Source organism: Myotis myotis, unplaced genomic scaffold (genome assembly GCF_014108235.1).
Source record: "Myotis myotis isolate mMyoMyo1 unplaced genomic scaffold, mMyoMyo1.p scaffold_m19_p_14, whole genome shotgun sequence".
Classification (NCBI taxonomy): Eukaryota; Metazoa; Chordata; class Mammalia; order Chiroptera; family Vespertilionidae; genus Myotis; species Myotis myotis.
The window spans coordinates 12,166,840-12,194,656 of NW_023416318.1; the positions used below are offsets into that span (position 1 = coordinate 12,166,840).

Genomic DNA, 27,817 nt, shown 5'->3' on the forward strand with positions numbered 1-27,817 from the left:
TTCTGCTTTCATTTATGCAAACTTTATCGCTTTCTTTTGCATTAAATAAGTATTTAAAAATCCTTTTTTTTTAATCTTTATTAGGTTATTAAGTATACATTTTAAAAATATTTTTAACATATATGAAATCAACATGGATATAGAAGCTTATCACATATATTACCACTAGCGATTGCTATATATATTATTGATCTATTTCAGGCAATTGGAGCACCATAAATACCTCCTCCTCAGGCTTTTGTCTTGCTGCTCCAATGTGTTTTAATTCACATGCGGTTTATACCCACGAGACTTTATTGTCACTATGTAGAGTTTTCATTTAGATTAGTTCCTATATTTACTCCTTTGAAAGTACTACATCTTTCTACTTGCAAGCTTTTAAGATTTTTTTCTTTTATTTTTATTCTCAGCAATTTGACTATGATGTGGATAGGTGTTTTTTGTTTGTAGTTATCATTCCTGGAGTTCATAGTGATCATTTACTTTTCCCCATCAGTTTTCTTCAAATAGTGCTTCCGCTCCATTCTCTTTCTCCTCTCCCCTGGGTCTCTAATTATATGCATGATACATCTCTCCACTAGGTTCCATATGTCCCTTATCCTCTTTTTAGTATTTCCTAAACTATTTTTCCTCCCCATGATTTAATCCAGACTTTATACTCATATATCTTTCCGTGTACTAATCCTCTTTTCAGTTTGGCTCAGTCTACTTGTAAGCACACCTATTTAATTTTTAATTTCCATTATTGTGCTTTTCCATTCTCAGGAGCATTTTAATGTGTGTAGACATAGTAATAACTAAAACATAAAAGTGGAAGGGCAATGGGACCTATTTAGTAGTAATGTTTCTAAATTTCACTTGAGTTAGTAAAATATTGATTAAAAGAAGACTGTGAAAAGTTAAGTATGTTTATTATAATCTTATAGAAACTATGAAAGAAACAGCACAAAAAGAATATTCAAAGCCTAATAGGTGCATTAAAATGGAGCACTGAAAAAAATATTTGAAAATCTCAAAAGAAGGCAAGAAAGGGACAAAGAGGAACAAAAAATGAGGGCATAAACAGAAAATGAATGACAAATATGCCAATAATTACATGAAATGTAAGTGGTCTAAATACACTAATTAAAACACAGAAATTATAAAATGAATTAAAAAACAAGTGTTGTATACAAATTATTCACTTTATCTATGATAATATAAAAGCATAATGTAGTATAATGGTAAATAATATATAATATACAAATGTATATAAAAACCATATACATGATACATAATGAATAAAGAAATAAAATGGATAATAATGGGTTAAACTTGGAAAGGTGGAAAAGATAATCCATGCAAACTTCCATCATAAGAAAAGTTGGAACCTGGCCGGGTAGCTCATTTGGTTAGAGCATTGTCCCTGGATACTTCAGGATTATAGGTTTGATCTTTGGTCAAGGCATATAAGAGAAGCAACCAATGCGTACATAAATAAGTGGAATAACAAATCAATGTTTCTCTCTCTCATTTCCTCTCTCAAATCAATGAATAAATAAAATAAAAAGTTGAAGAGGCTTTAATAATGTTGGTGAAGTAGATTTCAAAACAAAAAAAGTTACTAGAGATTAAGAGCAACATTATCTATATAAAAAAACTCTAATATGCAAAGTGTCCCCATGGGAGTTTGACCGGGACACCAGTTCTACCACTTGCTATAATGTGTGCTGACCACCAGGGGGTGGCGTAGAATGAAGGAAAGCCCTGGCCGGAAGCCGGCAGCCTGAGAAGGGAGGCCTCGGCCGGCAGCAGGAAGGAAGGCCTGATCAGCTCTGATCACCGGCCACACCTAGGGACCCTACTATGCAAGAATTTCGTGCACCAGGCCTCTAGTATAATGATAAAAGAGTCAATTTCTCAAAAAGTCATACCAATCCTAAATGCATATGTACTTAATAACAACAAAAAAAGCTTCAAAACACAGAAAACAAAAATAAATGGAAATGAAAGGAGAAATACACAAACTCAAAATTATAGTAAGGAACTTCAACATCTTCTCTGAGTAACTGATAGAACTAGGAGGCATAAAATCAACATAGAACTAAACAACACCATCAACTGTATTTAATTAACATTTATGGAACACTCCACCCAATAATAATAGCAGAGTTTACATTCTTTTCAAGTCCTTATCAAGCATTCATCAAGATAAACCTATCCTGGGTCATATAATGTCTTAAATGTTTTAAAAGAATTGAGGTCATATAAAGTATATTGTTTAGCAAAATGGAATTTACTAGAAATCAAAATAGAAAGATAATAGGAAAATCTCCAAATACACAGGAATTAAACTTCTAAGTAACATATGGGTGAAAAAAAGTTCCAAGGGATATTAGAAACTATTTTAAAATGAAACTAACTTAACAACCTATAGAATGACTTAAAAGGATTTTTACAGAGAAATTCATTGCATTATAAGTTCCTTGCTTATATTAAAAAACAAGAAAGTTCTCAAATTAAACTAAAATTACACACTTGAGAAACTAGAAAAATTACAGCAAAATAAACCCAATGAAAGCAAAAATAAAGACATAATAAAGAGAAGATATCAATGAAATTTAGAACAACAACAACAAAATCAATCAAACCAAAATCTGTTTCTTAAAAAATATCAATAAAATTGATAAAATTAATACAACTATCAGCAAAACTGACAAAGAAAAAAAAGGGATGTCACAAATTACTGATATTAGTGATAAAAAGTGTATAACACTACAGGACTTACAGTCATTAAAGGATAGTAAGAAAATAAATAATTCTAAACACATATATCCAATAACTTTAATGAAATAAAATCCTTAAAACCAAAAACTATCAAAATTCAATCAAGATGAAATCATCTAAAGAGTTCTGCAACTATTAAATAAATTGAATTTTTGTTAAAAACCTTCTGAAAGGATATATCAAGGTCCAAATAATTTCACTTGTAAATTCTACTAAATATTTAAAGAAGAAATAACACCAATTTTGAACAATCAAGTACAGGGAATAGAAGAGAACACTTCCCAACTTATTTTACAGATTGGCATTACTGTGATACCAAAACCAAAGTACCAAAAAGAAAGAAAGAAAAGTAAACTATAGATTAATATATGGATTAATATTCCTCACAAACATAGAAGCAAAAATGTTTAACAAAATATTAGCAAATTGAACCCAGCAATATATGAAAAGAATAATACACCAGGACCAGATTGGGTTTATCCCAGGGTTTATGGAGATTGGTTCAATATTTGAATATCAAATCATTGACTGCTGGTGGAACTGTAAAATGGTGGAAAACAGTCTGGCAGTTCCTCAATAAGTTAAATAAGTTCCTCAATAGAGTTACCATATGACCCCAGAATTCTACTCCTATGTATATTACCCAAGAGAAATGAAAACACGTGTCTACACAGAAACTTGTACACATGTTTATAGCAACATCCTATCTAATAAAGGAGAAACATGGTAATTAGCCGTACATCCGCTACCCTTCCCATTGGCTAATCAGGGCAATATGCAAATTAACTGCCAGCCAAGATGGTGCCCGGCAGCCAGGCTACTGACATGAACAGGAGGCTTGCTTGCTTCAGTGACGGAAGACTCCAACATTCCCCACCTGCCGCTGCTGGGCTCTGAGATGCTAAGAAACATTGTTACAAATATAGAAGCTAAACAAAACCCCAGAAACTTGTTTTCAGTCAGCCGGGAACTCAGAGCTGGAGTCACAACAAAGTTTCAAATACAGAAAGTAAACAAAGCCAGAAACCTGCTTTCAGCAGCAAGGTCTCACAGCTAAAGCCGGCTCTCAGCTCCAGTGACAGCCATAAATCCAAGAATAAAAAAAAAAAAAAGGAAAAAAGGAGTGGTTGGGAGCTTCAGTCACCCGCCAGCCTGAAAACGGCCCTCAGCCCCTCACCCAGACTGGCCAGGCACCCCAGTGGGGACCCCCACCCTGAAGGGGGTGTGACCAGATGCAAACAGCCATCATCCCCTCATCTAGGCTGGCCAGGCACCCCAATGGGGACCCCCACCCTGACCCAGGACACCCTTCAGGGCAAACCAGCCGGCCCCACCCATGCACCAGGCCTCTATCCTATATAGTAAAAGGGTAATATGCCTCCCAGCACCGAGATCAGCCGAGCCGCGAGGCCTCCTGGCCCCTGGAGCAGCGTGACTGGGGCAGCACCCAAACCCCCTGATTGCCCTGCGGCTCTGTGTGTGACAGGGGGTGGGGCCACAACCTTCCTATCCGCCCTGCTCTGTTCGTGACAGGGGAAGGCGCCCCAACCCCCTGATCAGCCCTGCTCTGTGCCTGATATGGGGAGCTCCCCAACCCCCTGATCGCCCTGCAGCTCTGTGTGTGACAGGGTGCGGCGCCCCAACCCCCCAATTGGCCCTACCCTGAGTGTGACTGAGGGTGGCATCACAACTTCCTGATCGGCCCTGCTCTGTGCATGACAGGGGGGAGCTCCCCAACCCTCTGATCAGCCCTGCTCTGTGTGTGACAGGGTGCGGATCCCCAACCCCCCTGATGGGCCCTGCTCTGTGCGTGAGAGGGGGCAGCGCCCCAACCCCCTGATCGGCCGGCTCTGTATGTGACAAGGGTGGCACCACAACCCCCTGATCCGCCCTGCTCTGTGAGTGACAGGGGTGGCACCACAACCCCCTGATTGGCCCTGCTCTGTGCATGACAGGGGGTGGCGCCGCAACCTCCCCATCGACCCTGCCTTGAGTGTGACAGGGGGTGGCGCCCCAACCCCCCAATCAGCCCTACCCTCAGCATGACTGAGGGTGGCATCGCAACCTCCTGATCCGCCCTGCTCTGTGCATGACAGGGGGCGGCACCCCAATTCCCCAATCGGCCCTGCTCTGAGCCCAACCAGGGACTGCGGGGCAGGCACCTAGGGATTGGGCTTGCCCTCTGCCACCCGGGAGTGGGCCTAAGCCAGCAGGTTGTTATCTCCCGAGGGGTCCCAGACTGTGAGAGGGCACAAGTGGGGCTGAGGGTCACCTCCCGCCTCGGCCAGTGCACAAATTTTTGTGCACCGGGCCTCTAGTCTATAATAATAAAAGTGTAATATGCTAATTAGACTGGACATCATTCCAGACATCCTTCAGGACGAAGCCGGTGGCCGGAGCGAAGCCCGGCTCTTGGGTGCCGGAGGTAAGCCAGTGCCGGCAGCCAGGGGATGGAAGGCCTACTCTTGCACAAAGTTCATGCACCATGCCTCTAGTTATTTATAATAATAGCCAAAAAAGTGGAAACAGCCCAAATGCCTATCAACAGGTGAATGTATAAACAAAATGTGGACTGTCCATATAATGGAATATTATTCAGCCATCAAGAGAAATGAAGTACTGACACATGCTCCAACATGGATGGACCTGAATGCTAAGTGGGGAAAAAAAGCCAGTCACAAAAGGCCATGTATTATATGATGTCATTCAGATGAAAGTCCAGAATAGGGAAGGAAGTCCATAGAGACAGAAAGTAGATACTTGGTTGCTTAGGACTGGGAGTATGGAGATGATAGCTGTAAGTAAGGGATTTCTTTTTGAGGTCATAAAAATGTTCTAAAATCAACTGTGTTGATGGTTACACATATATGTGAATGTACTAAAATGATTAACATTGTATACTTTCAATTGGTGCATGAGAGTGGTAAGGGAATTGTATTTCAATAAAGCAAAGGAACTAGAATAGCCACCACAATTTTTAAAAGGAAGAATAAATTTGGAGGAATCACGTCACCTAATTTAATAATTTACTATAAAGCTACAAATAATCAAAAGTGTGATTGATATCTGTGACGGGATAGACACATAAATCAATGTCACAATAGACCCACACAAATGTGGCCAATTGCCATTTTTGGTATGCTAATCGCCTTAAAGATACAATTCATTGGCATCTAATGCATCACAGTGTTATGCAACCATCATCACTATCTAGCTCCAGCAAATGTCATCACTGCCAAAGGAAACTGTCCCCATTAAGCAGTCACTCTTCATTCCGTTCTGGTCCCAGCCCCTGCCAATGTCTAATTTTCTAATCTGATTTCTATCCCTGGATTTGCCTAGTCCAGATATTTTATATAAATGGAATCAAACAATATATAGCTGTTTGTGTCTGGTTTCTTTAACTTAGCTTAATGTTTCCAAAGTTTATCCATGTTGGAGCATGCATTATACTTCATTCATTTTATGTCTGAATAATATACATTGTATGAATATGCCACATTTTGTTTATTCATTATTCAATGGACATTAGAGGTTTTTCTATCTGAGTAGTGCTACTGTTAACAACTTGTACAAGTTTTTGTTTGAACATATGACTTCAGATCTTTTGGATATATACCTAGAAATGGAATTGCTGGGTCACATGGCAATCTATGTTTAATTTGTTGAGGAACAGCCAAACTGTTTCATATAGCTTCAATATCATTTTACATTTCCACCAGCAATGTAGAGGGGTTCTAATTTCCCTACATCCTCATCAAAGTAGCATCCTTGTTACTTTCCACTGTTTGTTTTGTTTTGTTTTGTTTTGTTTTGTTTTACGCATCATAGTGGGTTTGAAGTGATATCTCTTTGTGATTTTGGTTTGCTTTTCCCAAATGACTGGTGGTGTTGAGCATCTATTTAGGTGTTTAGGCCATTTGTAAAAATCTTCCTTAGAGGGATGTCTATTCAGACCTTTTGCCCATTTTGAAATTGTTGTCTTCTCATTGTTGAGTTGTGACAGTTTTTTGTATATAATAGATATTATACCCTTATCAGATGTGTGATTTGCAATTTTTTTTCATTCTATGTGTTGTCTTTTCACGTTCTTAATACTGTCTTTTGACACAAAAAATTTTAAATTTTGTTACAACCCAATTTATCTATTTTTTTTCTATCACTCATGTTTTTGTTTTCATATCTACAAAACCAAGGTCATGGAGATTTATGCTCTTCTTCTAAGAATTCTATAGTTTTAGCTCTTATAGCTATATTTAGGTCTTTGGTCCATTTTGAGCTAATTTATATATATGGTGTGATGTTGGTAAATAGAGTTTTGACAAAGGTGCCAAAGCACTTCAATGAAGAAAGAATAGTCTTTTCAACCAAAGATCTTGTAACAATTGGACATTCATATGTAAAAAATTAATCCTGACCTACGCCGCATACCTGTACCTTAGAAGAGAGAAGTTCTTAAATTAGTTTAAAGAGAAACTTGGAGAGAACACCAGAATCCAGAGTTGTTTCGGGGTCAAGTGGCAAATAGATGGAGAAGGTGTCATTCTCTGTCTTTTAAAATAATATTTTTTTGGGGGGGGAAGGGAGAAAACAGAGAGATAGAAACATCAATGATGAGAGAAAATCATCGATTGGCTGCCTCCTGCATGTCCCACACTAGGGAGCAAGCCCACAACCAGGGCATTTGTCCTAACCAGGAATGGAACCGTGACTCCTGGTTCATAGGTTGACGCTATGCCAGCTGGACTCTGCCTTATTACATAGAACCCACAAAGCTTTGTTACCCCCCACCACGGACTGGATCCCTCAGGAGAACACAGAATATGCATCTTTGCATCGGTAATGGGGGCTCATGCTAGACAACAGCAGTGACAACTTGACTATTTTTAGAGATGGGCTAACTTCACAGTGCACCCCAAAGCAGCCATCTGCGAGAGAGCCCAAGATAATACAAATGTGGAACCTAATAATGACAACCCAGTGATACCCAGGAGCTGAACACATGTCCTAACCCCATTTATTTTCTTACTATCCTTGAGAAGCATAAAATCAGCCCGAAGCTTCCATAATTCTTTTCTCCTTTTGCCTGCAACCAGTGTGCACAGAAGAGAAATGGGGAATGTAATTTTCTCTGAATCAAGACAGTTGCTAGGATGGTGCTGGCCATAGCATGTGAGTCAGAAAGGTTTGACTTCGTGCATGATATATCTTAGTCTCCCAAGACCTCTTGCTTGGAGGGCAGGAGGCTGAGCTCTTGCATTTCCTATTACTCACCAATCCTCCCAGCTGAGGGCCCTTGGCTCTCCTCAGAGCTGAAGAATGAATTCCAGTTGTAGACAACAGTTGCTATGATAACAAGGTGTTATGATGTATCTATTTGTTTCCCAAAAGCACGCTGTTTCTATAGGATATGAGGCAATTAGGCCTGTATGTAAGTTTGTTCTTGGCCCAGTTAGAAGTCTCCTTTCTGTTCATTCATCTTCAGATGATTGACATGAAGGAAACCTTGGCTTTGGAGCCAGATAAATACACCCTCGTCCAAACCCTGATCTAGTCAGGGCTTTAGCTGTGTGACTGTGAGCAAGTTTCTTAAGCTAACTGAGCGTCAGTCTCCTCATGAATAACAAAGATAATCACACTCATTTTTGCAGGATTATTGGGAGGATTAAATGCTACAATATAGATGAAAACTTAGAGTAGGTGCTCAGAAAATGTTAATCTCTACTCTCTGCCTTTTTAAATGGATGGCTAAAATTTTTCTCCTGGATATCTGTAGTACGTAGTTAGGAATGAGGCTTGATGTATCACTCAAAATAATAGTGATTTAAGTTTAAGAGAAGTTTATGTCTTTCCCATCTAGTGTCTGGAATAAGCAATCCAGGTGGTACCGGTGATCTATTGTTTCAGCATCACTGGGTCCAGGTGATTCTCTACCACGTCCATGCTCCACACAGCAGCGCAGAGGAATGGGGAAGAACTCACACTCCTTCCTTCAGGGAAATGACCAGTGTGACTACTTCCCTTTCCCACACATCCTATTGGCCAGATCGTAGTCCCATGGCCATCCTCGCTACAAGAAAGCTGGGAAATATAGTTTTTATTCTGAACAGCCATATGCCTAGGTGATAGTTAAGGGTCCTATTATTGTAGAGGAGAGGGAAAATGGATATTAGGGGATAGCTCACAGGCTCTGTCCACTATCCAGGCATTTTCTCTTTACTTTTAGCTCACAGTTAAAACTTTTAACCACAAGTGCAAGCTATGTGATAACAAATAAAATCAAACTAATCTTACCATTAGAAGAAAATGCATAGACTAAAATTACATTGGAGAAGCACGAAAACAAGAAATCAGAAAAGGAGACTTACAGATCCCAAAAGAGGATCCTAAAAGTTCAGTTTCTACTGATGAGAGTTAAAATGCTTAGGGACTTTTAAACTTTTTATCTTTGTTCTGGACACCTGCGTTCTCCTCCAGATTCACTCTTCCTATCTTCTCACTGCTCTGGGCCTCAGCAGGCTCACCTGTAAGGGCCATCCCGACAGCTCCCTTTCCCTCTGCTTGCCCTGGGGTTTGGCCAGTGGAGAGCACGAGCAGGAGATTGGGGAGAAGTTGGATGGTGGGGCTGGGGTGCTTAGTTCCCTAGCAGCCTTCCTGTTGGCGCTGCTCCTCCCCTGAGGCCTCAGTTCCCATGGGCCCTCCCTGAGTCCAGGTTTGTATCTGCTGTCACCCTTGCCCCTCACAGCCTAAGGAAGATGATGGTCCCTTGCTGCTTCTAGCCCTTAGGGTACTGTCCTGCCACTGTGGTTTCACTGCCCCAGAGCCACACCTTTGCACACCGTCCCTCCTCAAATTACCCACTTAGAGTGGGCCACCTGTTTCCTTTTAGAATCCAATCAATACTTAATGCTCCCAACACTATAGTGTCAAAAGGCACAAAGCAAAACCTATTAGAATGGTAGAAAGAGATTTACAAAAGCCAAGTTTATTGAGACATTTTTAAACCATTATCCATCTAAACATTTAAAGCAGTAATGTAAAATTTGCATCCTAGATAGAAAGAATATGTACCATTTTCCAATGCTTATGGACAATTTAGAACATTGAACAATATCTCCAATTGATGTGGTAAAAGATAATGTTTTTAAAATATAAGGACTTTGAAACAGAGTTATGAAAGGTTAATAAACACATTAAACATTTTAAACATGGCTGGTGGTCAAAATATGCAAATTAAAATGAGACGTCTTTTTTTAGACTATCAGATTAACAAAGATTGGAGAAAAAAATAGTGCTTGCAAGGGTGTGACTTGACACTGTTACTCACAGCTGGTGGGAGTATGAACTGAAAAAAGTTTTCTGGAAAGAAAATTGTTCTTTCCAGACACCAAGGCTCAAATATTTGGAATCATTATGAGTCTTATAAAGATTTATACTCTTTTAACCAGTAATTCTACTTCTAGGAATGTATTATAAAGAAATAAAAAATGTGATGCAGGGGTGTTTAAGGATGCATTGCGCACATTATAACGGCAAATGGGCAGAATCTAGATAATTGACAATAGTTGGTGATTACATTTGCGGGATGTGTCTGTGGGAAATACAGAAGTGGCCTCTTAACAACAGTCCCTGCCCCAATTCTCAGCCCACCACACCCACTGATGTTAGACTCTCCTTTTCGGGCAACTAAACCAACCAAGCCTATCCACTGCTTGGCAACTTTCAAGGCTTCCCCTTTTCCTACCAGATCAAACCCAAAGATCCTAATATGGCCTGAAATGACAAAAATGAAGGCGTCCTCGGGGAAGATTATTCCGAAAGGTTTTATATGAAGCTCCCAAGGGAACCTCATAATGATGATGCTCAGGGCCAGAGATTGGTCCATGGAGCCAGACGTGAACTCTGCTTTCTCTCCTGGATTCAGTGGTTACTTACTTCCACTGCTGAGTAAACCTGGTGAGGGTCCCACAGCTGAGCGGGGCCTCCGGGATCACTGCTGCTCTGGGTTCTAGGGCCAGCACACTCCTCATCACACACAGAACCTTCCTCTTCTTCCCGGATCAGGAGTGCCCAGGGTTGCCCTGCCTCTCGTAGTGAGAGCTGCAGGGTCCGAAGCTGGGCTAGGCTGGAGAGAAGAAGTTCACCCAACCCAGCCAATGGAGACCTGACTCAGCTCTGCACGGGGGGCAAAGAACCCACCAGGAACAAGCAGCTTCATTGCCTTGTTTTGTCTTCTGTTTGTGTATTCCCTTGGGGGCCCTGGGGAAAGCTTATTGTTGAAAGCCATATTTGGGAGCCACACCAGGGCCATTTGTGTGTCTATCAATACCAATCAGTATGCCATTCTGATACAACTCAAAACCCTTGTGATTACTGTTTGTCATAGCAGGATGAATAAGGAAGGATGGAAACATGTTTTCTGGCAGATGGTATCTGGGAACAGATGACAGGGATAAGACAGGTCAGTCAACTCCTACTGAAAGAAAAAAATTGGCGTTCTCTGCCTGAGACAGAGACCTCCGTTCTTGGAAGTATAGAACAAATGCGGTCAGGAAGGAATGTGAATATAAAAATAGCAGTAGGTGGTTAGAGAGCAATTTATTGCTTTTGAAAATATTTAATGGCGATTTTTAAACTTTAAAGAACAGTTTGAGACTTCAGTATAAAAAAGCGAAGTCACTCGTAGTCCCACCATCCAGAGATAAAACTTTATTAACATTTATATTTTGTCCCTTCCATCCCCTTTTTCTTTTAACTATGCACACATTTCTCCTCTATTTATTTTATAAATTGCAATTTTAATATACACAAAATTTTGCTTTTACAAGAACATGAAAGAATGCCCATATTCATGTTTTATTGCACAGCTCTTATAAACTTTCGTTAATTCAACAGAAATACTTATCAAACACGTCCATTGCCCAGGCATGGGCTGATCACAGCGAAGCCCCTTCCCTCATGGCATCCACAGGCAAGTGAGGCACAGCGATAGGCAAACCTGCGGGTATCTGAGCATGAGACAAGGGCAAAGAGAGGATCTAATACGGAGCCGGGGAAGCACGTGGGAAGGGCCCAGATGTCTGTGGGGTGGGTGTCTTAGAGGCTTCTGGAGGAGGAGGTGTCTAAGCTGAGCTCTGCAGGGTGAGTAAGAATTGGCCAGAAAAAGAATGTGAGAGAAAAAAGGGTGCCCTGGGGTCTAGAAGAGATTAAGAACATAAGGAACTGAAGAAAATTTTACCAAGTGAGGATCTGGAGAGCTGGGGTGAGACTGAAGGGGAGGCTCTGTAAGAGAGAGAAGTGAGAGAGGGCAGCGGCGTGGTAGGCAGGGTCCTAAGGGGCCCTGCCAGCCTGCCAAGGAGTCAGCCTGCATGCTCTCTGGAAGGCAATGGGGAGCAGGCCGTGTTCTAAGAAAGGGACTGACAGGCTAGGGTTGGGGTTTAGAAAGGTGCTTAGGCTGTACTGTGAAGGACACCTTGGAACACGGTACAGACAGTGTCAGGGAGACTGATGAGGAAACGCGGCAATAATCCAGGTGAGCGTTGATGGATCTCTAAATATTCTTCTCCACTCCCAGCCCTGGTCACCACCGGGTGTAGAGGAAACAGCCTTCCACAGACTTCTTCACTGACTTTTCTCAGGCCCTGCTCCTGGCTGGACACACCTAGCCTCAGGGGCCTGGTTCATAACTTTCTTCTGATCTTCCAACTCCCCCGTTAGGACCCCCACTTCCCTAGCTTTGCCCACAATATCTTATTCCTACAATATATCCCTCATTTCTTAATATCTTGTCTGTTCTTCCTGACTTAACCCTGATAGATGCAGCCCTTGGGTCCCCGGTCACACTGGCCCATGACTCCGTTTGCTCTTATCCTGCATGGAATGACCTTGTTTTATACAATAGTGCTCGTCTCTACGGCATTGTTAACTCCCCCAAGAGCAGGGGCTTGATCTGTTATATTCCTGAGAACAGTGCTTAGCAAGTGGTAGGTTCTCAATCCGTTGAGTGAGTGGGTACGTGAACGAGTGAATGAATATGTAGGTCCAAAATGCAGGAGAAAGATCTGGGCTCCAGAGAAAGAGTGCAGCCACTGAAGCCGTGGACGTGAGTGAGAAGATCACATAGGGCAAGCGTGGAGTGAGAAGGAAAAGAGAAGAGTCAAAACAGAATTCGAAAGAGGCCCCTGATGAAGAATGAGAAACTGCAGCCGGAGGGTAGGAGGTAACTCAGGTGTGCTGTGCTGAGCAAGGCAAGGAGCGGGAGCACTTCAAGGTGGAGAGACAGGGCCATGGACTGCTGAAGGGAATTTAGCAACAGGGAGCCCTTGGAGAGAGGCATTTCAGAAAAGCGGTGGGGAGCCACACTACTATGGACTGAGGAGAGGGTCAGGGAGATGAAGGAAAGACAGCAAGTGTGCCTGCTTCTAAGAAGTTGGCCGTAAATGGAAGAAGGGGGTGAGGGCAGCACCTGGAGCCGTGTGGTTTTAATGTGGCAGACGCATGCGATGGGAGAAACAAGTAGAGAGCGAAAGATTCAGTCATGGAGTCAGGGGTGCTCCGTGCGAGAGGGATGTTCCCCGAGAAGGTAGGAAAGACATGCCTGTGTGGCTCTCGCAGGGCAATAAAGGCTTGGAGCAAACAGACAGCTCTCACATGCTAACCAGAGCGAGGGACTGAGCCCAGGAATCCCTGTTATGTCTGGGGTTAGGAGATGCCTGCTTTTCCTCATGGGAGGTGAGAGGCAAGGCCATCTGCTCAGAGGGCTGGGCAGTGAAGGGATAAAGGGCTTGGCCAACGTCAGCCCCTTCAGCACACGGCGTTTCTACTCAGGAGAGCGCTGCCGGGGCCAGAACACTCACCGCTGGTTGCCTCAACTAGGCCCTGAAAGCGTTAATTCCCGTCTGGAGGCCTTGGCCAGGAGGAGTTTCCCTCTCTTTAGGAAAAGACCATTTCTTAAGCTCTTCTGAGCCTCCTCCCACCCTTCCTCTGGGAGCAGCTGAGGGGCCTGGCGCCTGCCCTGCCCTGCCCGGCTCAGTCCCTGAAGAGGGCAGTATTTTCACAGGTGGGCTCTGCTCTAAGGAGCTCCATTATAAGAAGACTCTGGCTTTTTAAACTGGGGCCAATAAAAGAATTTGCCAAGAGGGTCTTTGAAGTAATGACCTCCCTAGTTAGTGCCTTGAAACATATTTTTACATCTTGAAGGAGAGATTATGAGCTGGGGGGCCTGGGAGCTGTGGGAGGTGGAAGACCCGAGGGTGGCAGAGTCCTGGCTCCCCTCCAGCGGCCCAACCAGGGGAGCAGAGGCTGCCGCTCTGGGAGGGGTCCGGGGCCTGGGGAAGCCAGATTCGCAGAATCTGACGTGTCTAAGCCCAGTTCCTGGGCAAAGTGAGGCCCATCTGGATTGGAACTGTTTATTCTCCACAAGCCCAGGCCCAGCCAGGCTCAGTGTGAGGTCCAGGCCAGCTGAAGTCACATGGAGTGACCCTCCCCTGTGTCCGGTAAGGATGAGCAGGGTGTGGGCAAGGGGTCATGAGGGCTGAGGGCAGGAGTGTAGAGGTGCTTATGGGCACCTGAGCCCAGAGGGTGGTTGGCCTATGTGGTGCTAAGGATCTTCTTACATGATTTAAAAAATTGTCTTATTTTTCCCATTCATTCATTCATTCATTCATCCATTCACTCATTCATTTATTCACCAAATCTTTATTGAGTACCTACTAGATGCCAGGCTTATTGCTGGGGATTGACTAGTGAGTGAAATAGACCTGGCCCTAGCCCTACAAAGTTTACATTCTGTTAGGGGAGACAGACATTAAACAAATGTGTTCCAACATGTAATTATGAACTGTGAAAGAACTATGGAGAGAAAAAAACTGTGAGCCATGAGAGCATATAACAGGGACCCCAAACTATGGAGGGGGATGATAGTTAGGGCTCTGGGGAAGCCACCTTTGTGCTGGGACCTGAAGCATAGGTGGGCATTCGCCAGGGTTGTGTAGGATTTAAAGCTGAGAAAGAGCCCGCAGGAGAAGGGAGAAGACCGTTCCAGGAGCAGAAGACCATCAGGACACCAGGACACAGAGAGTGCGGGTGGGGTGTGGAGGGGGATGGGTGAGGGAGATTGGCGAGGGACAGATGGCACAGGGCCTTGTGGGTGGCAGTAAAGGTTTCAGATTTTATTCAGGGTATAGATAGGAAGCTGCTGGCCGGGCCACAGTTCAGGGGAAGTCAGAAGTTGGGGTGTGCAGACCTCATCCCTGCAATGGAAACACAAGTCCCAGGAAATGGAAACACAAGTCCATGCCACTGACTCCCAACCTCCCTTTTCATGGATTTCTCTCCCATGAACACTTCCCAGGGAACAGCTAGAAACAGGAACTCTGGCTTCTTTCTGCTCCTTGATCTCAGGCTTCCTCTGGGGAACCCACTGCTCTGAATCCTGTCATGGCCCACAAGACGGTCAGGGGCAGTGTTGGCCCGACCTCCTCACCCAACCCTCTTGTTTTAGGGATGTGCAGACCGAGGTGGGAAGGAGGAGTGAAGTTTGCAGCTCCCACGGGGTTCTGTGGATGCCAGAAATGCTTCACCCAGAGGCCTCCAGTGCCTCCCACCTGCCATTTGGGGTGAGACTTTATTGTGAACGAGATGCTATGGGAGGGGAACAAAGTAGGCGAGATGTGTGCATGAAAAGAGGCTAAGAAATATAACGTGATCCCTCCCATCGGAGTCTGCTTTCACAAAGTGATTTCTCAGACTTTAGCCATTCCGTGGACTATCTTCACTTCAGTGAGGTTCAGAGAGGTTAAGTGACTTGCCCAGGGCTCCTTAGCCAATAGTGGAGAAGCTGGCCCAGCCCTCAACGCTGAGGTCTGCGTTTCTGAACCTCTCCCCATTGGCAGCAGAAGAAAAGTGAGATGGCAGGACAAGAGAATCCTCAAGAAGGGAAGGCTTCATGGGACAGGAGGAATCTGATAGGAGTAAGGGGCAGAGGCAGCAAAGGGGGTATCCATTTGGCACAGTTGGGGGTTGTGCCAAGGGAGCAGTGAGAAATCTGGCAGTGCATATTGGAGCCAGAGTGGAAGGTCTCAAATGGCAGACTGAGGAGGTTGGCTTTCGTTGGAGAACCTGAAAGGCCTTTGCGCAGAGGCGTGACCCAGGTAAATATTGGGAGTCTTGCCTGGTGCTGGGATGCAGGATGAGTTGGAGGAAGAGATAGGAGACTGCTGTGGTGAAGTCATTTCACTGGGGAAGTGAAGGAGAGTCTTGGAAAGGTGAGCTTAGAACTCGGAAGGGAGAGGCTCTGGGGATAACTAGTTCTGTTGTGGATTAATGGCCAATTAACTGATTATTCCATAAGCAAAATGCCATCTCTAAATCCTCACACTTCCCAGTCAAACTCTGCACCCCTGGTTATTCAATTCTGGCCTGTCATTCCTGATGTCAACCCCACCCTTGGCCACCAGCAATGACAACATTAGTTTATCCTTCATTTTCTACATGCTCTACCTTACTCTTAGCCAGCTCTGGGTGAAAACATACAGAGAACCTCACTTCTTAATTCCCATCTGACTTATCTCCTGAGCTTCCCAAGGTTCCCTGGCCATCCCCCAGGAAAATAGCATGGACCAGTCCTTTTGTGTTCTTAGCAACATTTTTGCTCTGTGTTTTGCCCATGGTAGTGCTCCTGCTGGAATGCCTGCCCTCCTTGCCTAGCTTTCCCAGGTGGGCAACCAAAAATTCTCACAGATAGAAAACCACAAGGCGATGTGAACCCTGCCCACTTTCCAAAGCCCAGCCCAGTTTTACTTCTCCAGGACCTGTCCCGTGATGGTGTTTCAGGCAGCTGCCCCCACAAGCCAGCACGGTGTTGACTCTATTGCATGGGTTATTTGGACTGCATATGGTATCTGCCTGTTTTTGCTGTCCCTGTTCATTTCATGCAGGTAGGCTTTGCTGATCAGGGTAGGCTGGGCGCTGTGGGAGCAGCAGCTCTACACTGAAATGTTAATGACTCCACATAATGCAAGTTTATGTTTAGCTCATGCTACATGTCATTGTGAGTTGGTGGGAGGCCCAGGCTGATGGTGACCTGACATCTTGTAGCTTTACCACATGGAATTGTGTTGTCCCAGAGAACTTCCTGCAATGATGCATGTCCTGTATGTGCTGGGCAATGCAATCTGTGCTACTCACATGTGGCTACCAAGTACTTGAAATGAGGTTAGTGTGACTAAGAAATAGAATTTTAAATTTCCTTGTAGTTTTTCTAATTTAAATGGCCAGATGTGGCTAGTTGCGACCACACTCAGCAGTGCAGATCTGTAATGTGAGACCTCTGGGCTCACCTCCCAGGTGGCAGGAGGAGAGAATGTATGGAGAATCTTGCCTGCTTTTCTGTGCTCAGCCAAGAAGCAATCATTGGTCAGAGGTGGTCACCAGGCCCCACTTAACGCAAGATGGCTTGAGAATGTGGGGGAGCCCATGAATATTCAGAGAGCAAGACACAGCTTTGTCACAGAACTCGTCTAAATAGAGTCAAACCTTCTTGGGACTAAGCTGTGTGGGATTTGGGGGGGGGGGGGGCGTTGATTGAGTTAGTATGGATGGAGAGGAAGACCACAGATGCACTGAGCTAAAGCAGAGGGATTGGAGTTTAGAGATGCACAGACAGGCCCAGAGAGGTCAAGGAGTGCAATCACCACCACACAGCCAGGCTGGGCCTGAGGTTCTGGCTCAGAGACAAGAGAAAGAGGAAGGAAGGGTGCTTTACCTGCCCTGGGGGAATAACAACTGGGCTGGACACATTTAGCCTTTTCTTTAAAAAAAAAAAAAAAAAAAAATATATATATATATATATATATATATATATATATATATATATATATGGTTAGAAAATCAGAAACCTAAATGATGAGAATCATTGATCTGCTGTCTCCTACACACCTCCTACTGGGGATCAAGCCTGCAACCCGGGCATGTGCCTGACCGGGAATTGAACCATGACCTCCTGGTTCATAAGTCAACACTCAACTGCTGAGCCACACCAGCTGGGCTAGCTTTTCCTTTTGAGTCCTTGGGAAGGGAAGAGCTCAGAGTTGCCAAAGGCTTGTTCTCGGGGCCTTTGGAAGAGAAGAGCCCCACAGGGCTTTCGGTTTTCAAATGGCCTTGGTTCTTCCTCCCCTGAGGTGAGTCACTGAGCTGCCTGCAAAGGGATGAATTGCAGGGCAAGAGCCCAACATGAGTTCATCTGGGCCACACTTCCCGCTTGACCCTGGCCCTGGGGCCAACTTCAGGGAGTTTCCCAAGGCCAGTGAAGAAGGAGGTCATGCCGGACTGCTGCAGAACTCCAGCCTTTGCAAAGGGGTGGAGTGGGGTGGGGTGGTTTGTTGTTGGGGACAGGGCCCAAGAGCTGTGAGATGGACTCAGAATTGACTCCGCCAGGGGAGGAAACTGAAGCCCAGAGAGAGGCCCCAAGACCACTCAGGGAGTTAGCAGCTGAACCATGGCCAGTGCCCAGAGCTCATGCACGAAGCTCTTTAAACTCCCACCTGAAGGAGTCCCCGAGGCAGCCTTGCTCCAATTTCAACCTCACAGTCTCCAGGTTGGTACCTGCTCCAGGTGTTCTCATGCTTCCCAGAGACCCACCGAGCTCAAGCCATGCCCACTTCTGGTTGGGGGGCTCCTCCCTGCTGTTGGACCCATTTATTTTCCTCTCCGTCCCCAGGACAAGTGGCGATGCTCCAGATGGTAGAGAGAGACCAGTGCGAGGAAAGGAAATGTTTTATCTGACTCTAGATCTTGAGAGGGAGAGCCTCTGCTTCCCCTAACCAGGCTGACACAAATCTGTATTTTCAAAAAAGCCAGAGTGGGAGAAATTCCTAATTTCATAGCCTACTCTTCATTTTGGAAGACTTTACCACAGGATTCCATAAAGGCAAGGCGTTCCCTGAGGTATTTCATATGGAATTTGATTCACAAAACTTTTTATTTCATCAGCAAAATGTTATTAACTTACCATCTGTAAGGTACCAAAGGTTTTTTAAAATATGGCATTTAGCTGAAACCGGTTTGGCTCAGTGGATAGAGCGTCGGCCTGTGGACCGAAAGGTCCCAGGTTCGATTCCGATCAAGGGCATGTACCTGGGTTGCGGGCACATCCCCAATAGGAGATGTGCATCGATGTTTCTAACTCTCTCTATTTCTCTCCCTTCCTCTCTGTAAAAAATCAATAAAATATATTTAAAAAAATATGGCATTTAATCAACGTTAGGCCCATCTATAGGCTCCTCAAGCTTCAGGGAACCCGAAATCAGCCTGGATTATGCCAGCCTCCAATCTACCCAGGCCAGGAGAACTTGACCCCATTTTACAAAGGGACAACTGATGCTGCAGTAAGGAAGTGGAGCCAGGACTTGGGACACAGCCAGCCCTCTCTCCTGGGAAGAAGAGGATGGGTTTTCAATTCTGAATCCTCTCATCAATTCTGAATCCTCTCCTCCACCCCGAGTGTGTCCTGTGGCCTTGGGGCTGCAGGGCTAAGTGAATAGCTCCCACTGTGCTGGAGGCCTGTGTGCATTCCAGGAGCAAACTGTCTTGTCCTCGTTCTAATGCTGTTCAGGGATAGACCCCTTACCATAGCCCAAACTGACCGGCCCTTTGCTTGTATCTGTGGCTGATGGTATTTCCCAGACATTTCCAAGTATCTCCGATCCACGTGTTCTATAGGAATACCATACTACTGCCCAATGGGTTAGAGTCTAATTCCTCTTCCCTTGTTTCTTGGTGGGCACAGGACCAGTGATGCTGTGTGACTTTGAAGATGGGTCACAGAAGATGAGGCAGCTTCTGCCTGTCCCCCGTAACAGCTGTGAATATGTAAGCAGTCCAGACACCTTGAAGTCACCATGCTGTGAGGAAGCCAAGCCACATGGAGACACCCCACAGAGGTGCTCTGGCCATCAGGCTTGGCCCCTGTGCCAGGCATGTGAATGAGGAGCCTTTCGATGATTCCGGTTCCCAGCTACCCAGCCACTCCCACCCTTCCAGTCTACCCAGCTGAAGCCCCAGGCAGCATGGAGCAGAGACAAGCCACCCTTACCATGCCTTTTCTGGTTTTCAAATTCTGTGAGCATAACATAGGCTTGTTCTAAGCTGCGAAGTTGTGGGGTCATTTACTACCTGGCCGTAGTAACTGGAACAATAGCCTCCTCTGAGGTCTCAGGACATCTAGCATCCTCCTCCATAGCACTCATGGCAGTGGCAGTTAATGAACTAACTACTCGGGCAATTCCCTCTTTAATGACTGTCCTCCCCATTCAACTAGAAGTTCCAGGAAGGCCAGGAGTCAGCCAGAGAGATGCTCAGTGAATATTTAATGAGTGACTGATCTTAATGCTGTCCTCAAATTGACCCCTAAACTTGACCTCAGAATGACTCTGGCTCTGGATTCAGACTGACTCTAACCTGGCCACAGACCAAGTCCTGATTCTGGCATCAAAGACGAAACCCTGGCCATAGGCTAAACACTAAGCCCAACTTCAAACTGACCCCTAAATTTGACCTCAGAATGACCTCTGACCTTGACCTCAGGCTGAGTCCTGTGCTCACCATGGCAGGGATGAGCTGGCCAACCTCTTCTGGATCATGCTCTGCTCCCACCTCCATCTTCTCAACACATGGCCCTTCTTTGAGGTGCTTGAAGGAGTAAAGCTCTTTTGGGCATGAGCACCTTGGTATGTATTTTCCCCTGCTAACTCCTACTCCCTACTAACTCCTACTCCCTACTAACTCCTACTCCCTACTAACTCCTACTCCCTACTAACTCCTACTCCCTATTAACTCCTACTCCCTACTAACTCCTACTCCCTACTAACTCCTACTCTTTCTTTCACTCTTGCTTAAATGTCACTTCCTGAAGAATCAGCCGATTTAGGTGAGACCCCTTTGCATTTGCTGTTAGCACTTTCACACGTTATGACTATATTTTCTGTTCTATGTTTTTTCTCTTCCTCGAGGCTGAGTGCAGGAACCACGTTTGTTTACTCACCACTCTATCCACAGTGTACACAGCACAGGGCCTGGCACCTACAAGGGGATTGATCAATAATTGTGGAATGACTGAACAAACCAATGACTGGATGTGGAATCTTCTAGGAAGCCTTCTCTGGGCCCCTCCCTGTCACGTGGGCTTCTCATCTCTCCCTGTTCTCTCCCAGGCCCTGTGAACAGCCCAAGAGGGGTTAGCCAGGGAGTGGGATCTTTGGGTGCTCCTGTGCCTCTCCTGCCAGCCTGTGGCCTCCTCCGGCCCTGAGCCTGGCCTCTCCCCTTGGCCACCCCAGCATGCACAGGCCCGAGCAGCTCCATAAATGTTGGTTGAACTGTTGAACTGAACCTATTCCTTCTCTCCAGCCTTCTCTCTGGCCTCAGCTCTCGAATGATTCATGTGAGTGGCCTTCAGGAGCAGCGCTTCAAACAGAGAAGAAACAAATGAAGAAGCAGAGAAATCGGCAGCAGGAGACAGGCGGACACATCCATCTCCTCCTGCCCTCTGTCCTCACTGCCGTCCCCCTGAGGGTTGCAGGCAGTCAAAAGTTCACGCTCCACGTTTTCTGGAAAAGGGAGGGAAATCTCTGTGTGGGGGATAAAAAAAAAGTCCCCAAGCTCAAATCACGCACACAGAGCAACAAGCCATAAAACGGAACACCATTGGGAGAAGATGGGGTCACATGGTGGGAATCTGGATTGCAGGGGGGGGGCGGCACTTGAGAAAATGCAGTCTCCTCAATGGGAACCATATGGGCTACGTGCTCTTAAATAGAATCCCAGACTCGCAGCGCTGGGCGGGAGCAGGCTGGGGGTGCTCTCCCCTCGGCCCCTTTGTGTGAAGAGGGGACATTAGGTGGGGGTGGGGTTTCCCTATCCCCCACCCCCGAAAGCCCCGAGGCTGCGACGGAGCAGCTTCCAGACCCCAGGCTCCTGGCTCTGGGTCAGTGCTCCTCTCACCCTGCCACGCTGTCTCAGCCCTTTGCCAGGATCTCCAAATTAGAAGCATATCGAGAAGCAGAACTGTCACCCCCCCTTTTCTGTTCTTTCTTCTAATTCTTTCTCTTTACAGCGTAATTTTAAAGGTGCCAGGAAGTCCTCCTTGTTCCAAAAACCCCCGTCCCAGCCCCCGCCCCATCAAGAGAACACACTAGGAGGCCTATGAGGGGCGCTGTGCTGGGTGCTTTATGGCTGCTTGTTTATGTGATTGTCCCCACGCCCTGTGACACAGGGGTTGGTCTATCAGTTCAGTATCCCATTGGATGGGAAGTAGGATCGGAGGTGATGCTGGGGAGATGGGGGTCAGATGCTGTCATTTTGTTTATTGACCACTTCAGATTTAGTATCTAAACCAGAGACCTTGTAGCAACAAAAGCGTGAGGTACAGCTGGAAGATCAGGGAAATGTCTTGTGATATTGAGATCCTCCACCTTTCCCAGCCGTGCCCATCACCCACCTACAAAAACCATGGAGAACATGAGGGTGGACATGCATTTCATTTTCTCACTGACCCCCTCCTCCCAGTAAAAAGACCTCACTGGTCTCTTTCCCAGCTCCCCTGGGAAACAGATTCTAGTAGTAACTTCCCTGGGTCACTGCCTGGGGCTTCGTAGGCCATTCACTACACAGCTACCGGGCACCATCATCAGAGGGGAGGTTACTATTGACTATGATGTGAATGACAGCTGGCCTTCCTCCCGGGTGTGTCCCATGCCCACCCAGGCATGAGGTGGGGCTCTGGCCCTTTCAGGGCGCACAGAGGAATCCCTGAGCATCTGGACTTCAGAGGAGTCTGTGTCTCCGATGTGGGGCGCGGGGCGAGAGGGGGTGGGGGGAGATTGGGCATCTACTTTCTTTGGAATCTGTCCCCTTCTGGTTGCATTGGGGTCAGAAATTCTTTCTCTCTATCCCTCCTGGGGTCAGCAACAACCAAACGGTGGCCAGCACTTTGCAGTGTGCACCTGAGTTGTAGGTGCACGAACTGCTCCCTGAACAGCCACAGGGAGGGCATCCTGGCAGAGGGAAAGCCAGTGCCCGAAGGCCAGGGTGGGGCTGGGCCAGGAATGCCTGGGAGCTGATGTGTCCATTGTGCAGGGAGTGAAAGAAGAGCAGCAAGAGAACTAGGAGATGTGAGGTTGGAGCAGCTCAACATTATTTCCTGAGCACCTACTATGGCCCAGCTCAGAAAGGGCCTGGACGGCCATGGCCAGGAGTCTGGATTTTGTTTCAGGAGTGGCGGGGACACTTTTGAAAGGCTTTAAGGAATAAAGTGGTGTGACTAATGGACATTTTTGCAATATCATTCATGCTGGAGTGAATTCCAGAGAACAGAAGAGGCGCAGAACGTCGAGAGAGGAGACCATTTCGGGGGTCCCGGGGAGTGAAGGAGGAGGTCTGGGCAGGCGCCGCTTCAGTGAGATGGAGAGAAGAGGGTGAATTTGAGTCTGTGTTGCAGGAGAGTTGCCAGGTCTTCCTACCAGACTGGATGTGGGGTGAGAGGCAGGGACTGTCATAAGTTTGGGGCCTGAATAAGCGGGGTAGCTGGAGGGGCCATCCACTGAGACAGGAAGGTTGGTTTCCTCCCCCACCCCCCATCTCTAACTGCCTCAACCCATGACTTCAGTGAGTAACATGTGCTGTGGCCTTTCTCTGCTCCCTTTCTTGCAAAGCAGATGGTGAGAGAAGGAAGAAGGCCAAGCCTCCGGGGCTGTGACTGTTCTTTCCACTTTTAGCTCAGCAGTTGGGAGCCCATGGCCTTGCCATTCCTTGCCTCCCACTCCTGGTTCTCTTAGCTCTGCTCTAAATTAAATTCAGCTCAGTATTATTTACTAAGCACCTACTGTGGCCAGGCTATGTGAAGGCCACTGTGGGCTAAATAGGGGGAGTAACACATGTGGTCTAGCCTTTGAGGCATGGAGAGAGCCAGGGGCAGAGGCAGAGAAGGACTGGAGCAATCAGGGAAGCCTTCCTGGAGGAGGTGGGGGGTTTTCTTGGCATGAAGGTTGGGTATGAACTGGGTGATGGAGAGACTGTGAGGGGAATCCCCATAAATTACTTTCACAGTAGAGAAAAAGAATCTTAGACAGCTGTGGACACTTATTTGAGGTCAAACAGTGGGAAATGGAGTCAGAGTCAGCATTTTGATGAACTCCTGGGGCAGGCAAAGGCTAGCTCCATCCCCTTGCTACCCTCCCCCTGCCACCGCCACACGCACACACGCACGCACGCGTGCATGTACTTTCAGGAGGCCACACCTGATCTCTAACCCCAGCCTTCCCTCTCCCTGCTCCCTGATGAGATGGAAGGAGGAAGACTGAGACACCATGTGTGCACTGCCTGCCTTACCACCCCAGACCACTCCCAGCGAGCCAGAGGCCCACGGAAACAGCCATTTGCTGGCCTCTGTTCTGAACTTCCCCACAGAGCAGGCCATCTTGTCCATGTCTCTGGAAAGCTCCAGTTGTTCCCAAGGTGTGGGCCTGGACCAGCAGCCTCAGCATCACCTGGGAACTGATAAAAACAAACATTCTCTCTACCCGCCCTCCGCCCCCCACCCGGGCCCCAGACCTGCTGAATCAGAAACTCTGAGGGTGAGTCCTCAGAATCTGCGTTCTCCTGAGGCCCCGGGGGCTGCAGATGCACACTCAAGTGTGAGAGCCTCAGATGTCCTGAGATAAAACCTCCCCAGAAAAGAGAGACATTTCTCCAGGCCCTAACCTTCCTCCTCCCCAGAAGTCATTTCCGTCCATATGGACTCTTTAGCTCTTCAAATTTATTGCCCACTCCCAACCCACCGGGGGCTGTGGGAGTGAAGGCCAGGTGGCCACATCTGCCGCCTTCTCACCCTCCCATACCACCCGCAGCCTGGCCCGCCACATCCATGCATCCATGCAGAGGAGCCAGCATCATCCTTCGGGAACATTCCAGGCAGAGGAATAAAGGGATTGGCTTGTGATAAAGAAGTGGGGACACCCAATGCCCCTTCGTAGTTCAGTTCACCTGGCTCCCCTTTCTGCCCTAGAACCCTGTCCCTAGCATGGGAGGAGTAGCACCAAGCCATCAACATCACACTAGGCTCCTTGAGGTTAGAGAGGAGAGGCTGGTGTGTGCTGCAGACAAAATCAGTCGCCAGCTGGCTGCCTCCTGGGATGGGAGAGGTTCCTTGCCCCCAGAGAGCTCGTATGACAATGTTATATCCAACCAGGGGCCCCTGTGTTCTTTAAAACTACAAGCAAGAACCACCCACTGAACATATACTCCTTCACGGAGCTCCTGTGGAAGGCACTGAGTGTGTGTGTGTGTGTGGGGGGGGGGTGGGCGCAGGGATGGGGAGGTGCTTCCTGTCAGTAAGGCCCCTTCTTCTCTTGTGAGCATTTGGCCAAATGCCAAATTTTTTTCATTGCTTTTTATCATTTTCTTGCTTTAGTGTCGAATGAGTCGTGAAGCTGTGTTTGCTTAAACTGTATATACTGGAGAGGGGATGTTTGCTGCTATGCGATACAGGGCTGGGCCAGAGAGGATGGGGGCACAGCCCAACCCCCTCAGATGTGTGAGCAGGGGGTCGTGTGAGTACATACAGGCCTAACTTCCCGCTGTTGGCAAGAACAGAGGTGGTGGTGGTTCTGGCCCAAGCTCCATCACCAACAGCCTGTGTGGCTCCAAGGGAGTCAGTTAGCCTCTTTGGGCCTCAGTTTACTTGTCTGACAAATGAGAACAATAATAGCTCTGCCTTCTCTTCAGGACCCTTGTGAATATCCCAATGAACTAGTATCTAAAATAACCCTGAAAACATTGATGACTCCATAAAGCAAAGCCATGTGGTCACAACAGGGTCATTGCCTCTTCCTGGAAGGCGGAGACTGTGTCTTTCCCATGTTTTGTATTCCCCAAAGCACCTGGTACAACCCAGGACAGGTGGTCAATCAATACCTGTTGAACGCATGAAACAGAAGACACGGTCCCTGTCTCCACGGAATTGAAGGTCTAGCTGGGACAGTGGTGGGATGAGAAACACACAATGGAGGAAACCTAAGAAGTGGAGAGAGAGGCCCTTGTTAGCTCAGACCCCTCTAATTTAGAATTTGTGATGCTTTCTCAAGGCGAGAGAGGAATTGAACCCTGCTGATGGGAACATGTGCTGAACAAACTCCTAGTGGGAACGAGACAATAATAACAGGAGCTCCTGGCTTCCGGGTGTGGGTTGTGCTCCAGATGGCAGAGGGAGTGTGGTACCCTTTGGCAACACCTGATTTTATGGGAGCAGTTAGCATGCCAATCACAAGCAAACTCTGACCTTATCTCGGAAGCAGCAGTACCTTCTCTTGGCCATGCTTTGTTAATGGCCGTTCAGGGTGACTTCATGTATTTAAGGAACATAAAATTTTATTTTGTTAAGACTGGACCATTACTGGCCTCCTTATGCTTCCTCCAAACAGCTCAGATCCAGTCACAGTCTTTAGTAGATTTGATGACAAAGAGCGCACAACCCAACCAACATGGGCTTCCTCAACAGATATCAGGGGGCCCTTGGGCCTGGCAGAGAGTTGTTGGCTCTTGGGGACCCTGGCCGGTCCCTGGCCCTTCCTGGGCCACAGTTGTTTCATACCCACCCCCAGAGGAGAGGCGGCCGTTATCCAGTTTCTACAGATCGGGCCCTTCACCCCGCTGGGAGAGTGGCTCTGGGTCCGCTTCCCATGAGGCACACCTTCTCCCATCCGGGTTAGGACAGAAACAGGGGCAGGCGGGTGTGGGGAAAGTGTGAAGGCACAGAATCGTGAGGTGGTCCTAAAGGAAGGGCCGGCTCTTCCCCTGGACAGCACTTCCTCTGTGGTCCCAGCCTGGGCAGGAAAGGGGAGTGTGTCGGTTTCAATTCTTGCACGCCTCCCAGCAGGACACCTTCATGCAGTGAGCGACCTGCAGGACTCTCTAAGGGCCCTGGCTTAGCGGCTTCCCCTGTGTGTGGGTCCTTCTGTAGTCCCCCCCCCCCCCCATTTCCATCACCTCCTCCTCTCTGCTCTCCTCCTCTTCCTCCAGCCTTGCAACCTTACCTGGCATGCTGTCCAACCTTGTCCAGGAGGCTGGTGCAGGCCCCAGCCCTGAGGGGGGGTGGAGGGGATGGGGGGGATGGCCTGTTGGTTAAATGCCGGGAGCCGGTCCATCCTTGCTGTTTCAAGGGACCTGGCATATATGGCATACTGTTCTTAATATGTTTGCTCACCTTCTTGGCACTATGTGTTTTAACCAAGGTCACCTCTCTGAGAAAGGTTGTTTCCCCAGGTAGGGATTTTCCCCTGAAGTTAGGGAGGGAATAAAACCCCTTAACTAAGTGCCAGGCGGGTAATTAATCACTTTAACTACGAACAATCATGCTTAAGCTACATAATCTTTACTCCCTGGAATGGAGATAAGAAACGCCCTAACCTTTGGAATAGAGATTGATAGGATTGGAATCAACTGGTATAAATACAGATGTAACAAGACAACAGGACACAGAACCTAGACACAGAACCTAGAGACAGAAGAACTTCGCTGGAGAGAACATGGCAAAAGATCCTGGACAGAAACTGGCCTCAGAACCTAGAGACAGAACCTAGAGACAGAACCTAACGAGAGAACATGGCAAAAGATCCTGGACAGAAACTGGCCACAGAACCTAGGGACAGAACCTAGAGACAGAACATGGCAAAAGATCCTGGACCGAAACTGGCCACAGAACCTAGAGACAGAACCTAGCGAGAGAACCTGGCTGAAGAACCTAGAGACAGAACCTGGCTACAGAACCTGGATAGAACATGGCAAGAGAACCTGACTAGAACCTGGTGACAGAACCTGGCTGGAGAACCTAGCGAAGGAACATGGCTACAGAACCTGGCTGGAGAACCTGGAGAACCTGGCTGGAGAACCTAGCAAGAGAATATGGACACAGAACCTGGCTGGAGATCCTAACCAGAACTTCGCTGGAGATCCTGACCAGAACTTGGCTAGAGATCCTGGCTAGGCTGCTGATCAACTGAAC

General features: G+C 46.8%; 1 long non-coding RNA gene across 1 annotated transcript in view; it reads left to right on the forward strand.

Moving 5' to 3' along the window:
- The window catches only part of LOC118668870, a 40,805-nt gene extending 18,223 nt beyond the window's left edge, over positions 1 to 22,582 (forward strand). The window contains exons 2-3 of the long non-coding RNA XR_004971786.1: positions 19,553 to 20,492; positions 21,169 to 22,582. This is a non-coding gene — a long non-coding RNA (uncharacterized LOC118668870). The remainder of the gene's footprint in view (positions 1 to 19,552; positions 20,493 to 21,168) is intronic.
- The last annotated feature ends 5,235 nt before the right edge of the window (positions 22,583 to 27,817 follow it).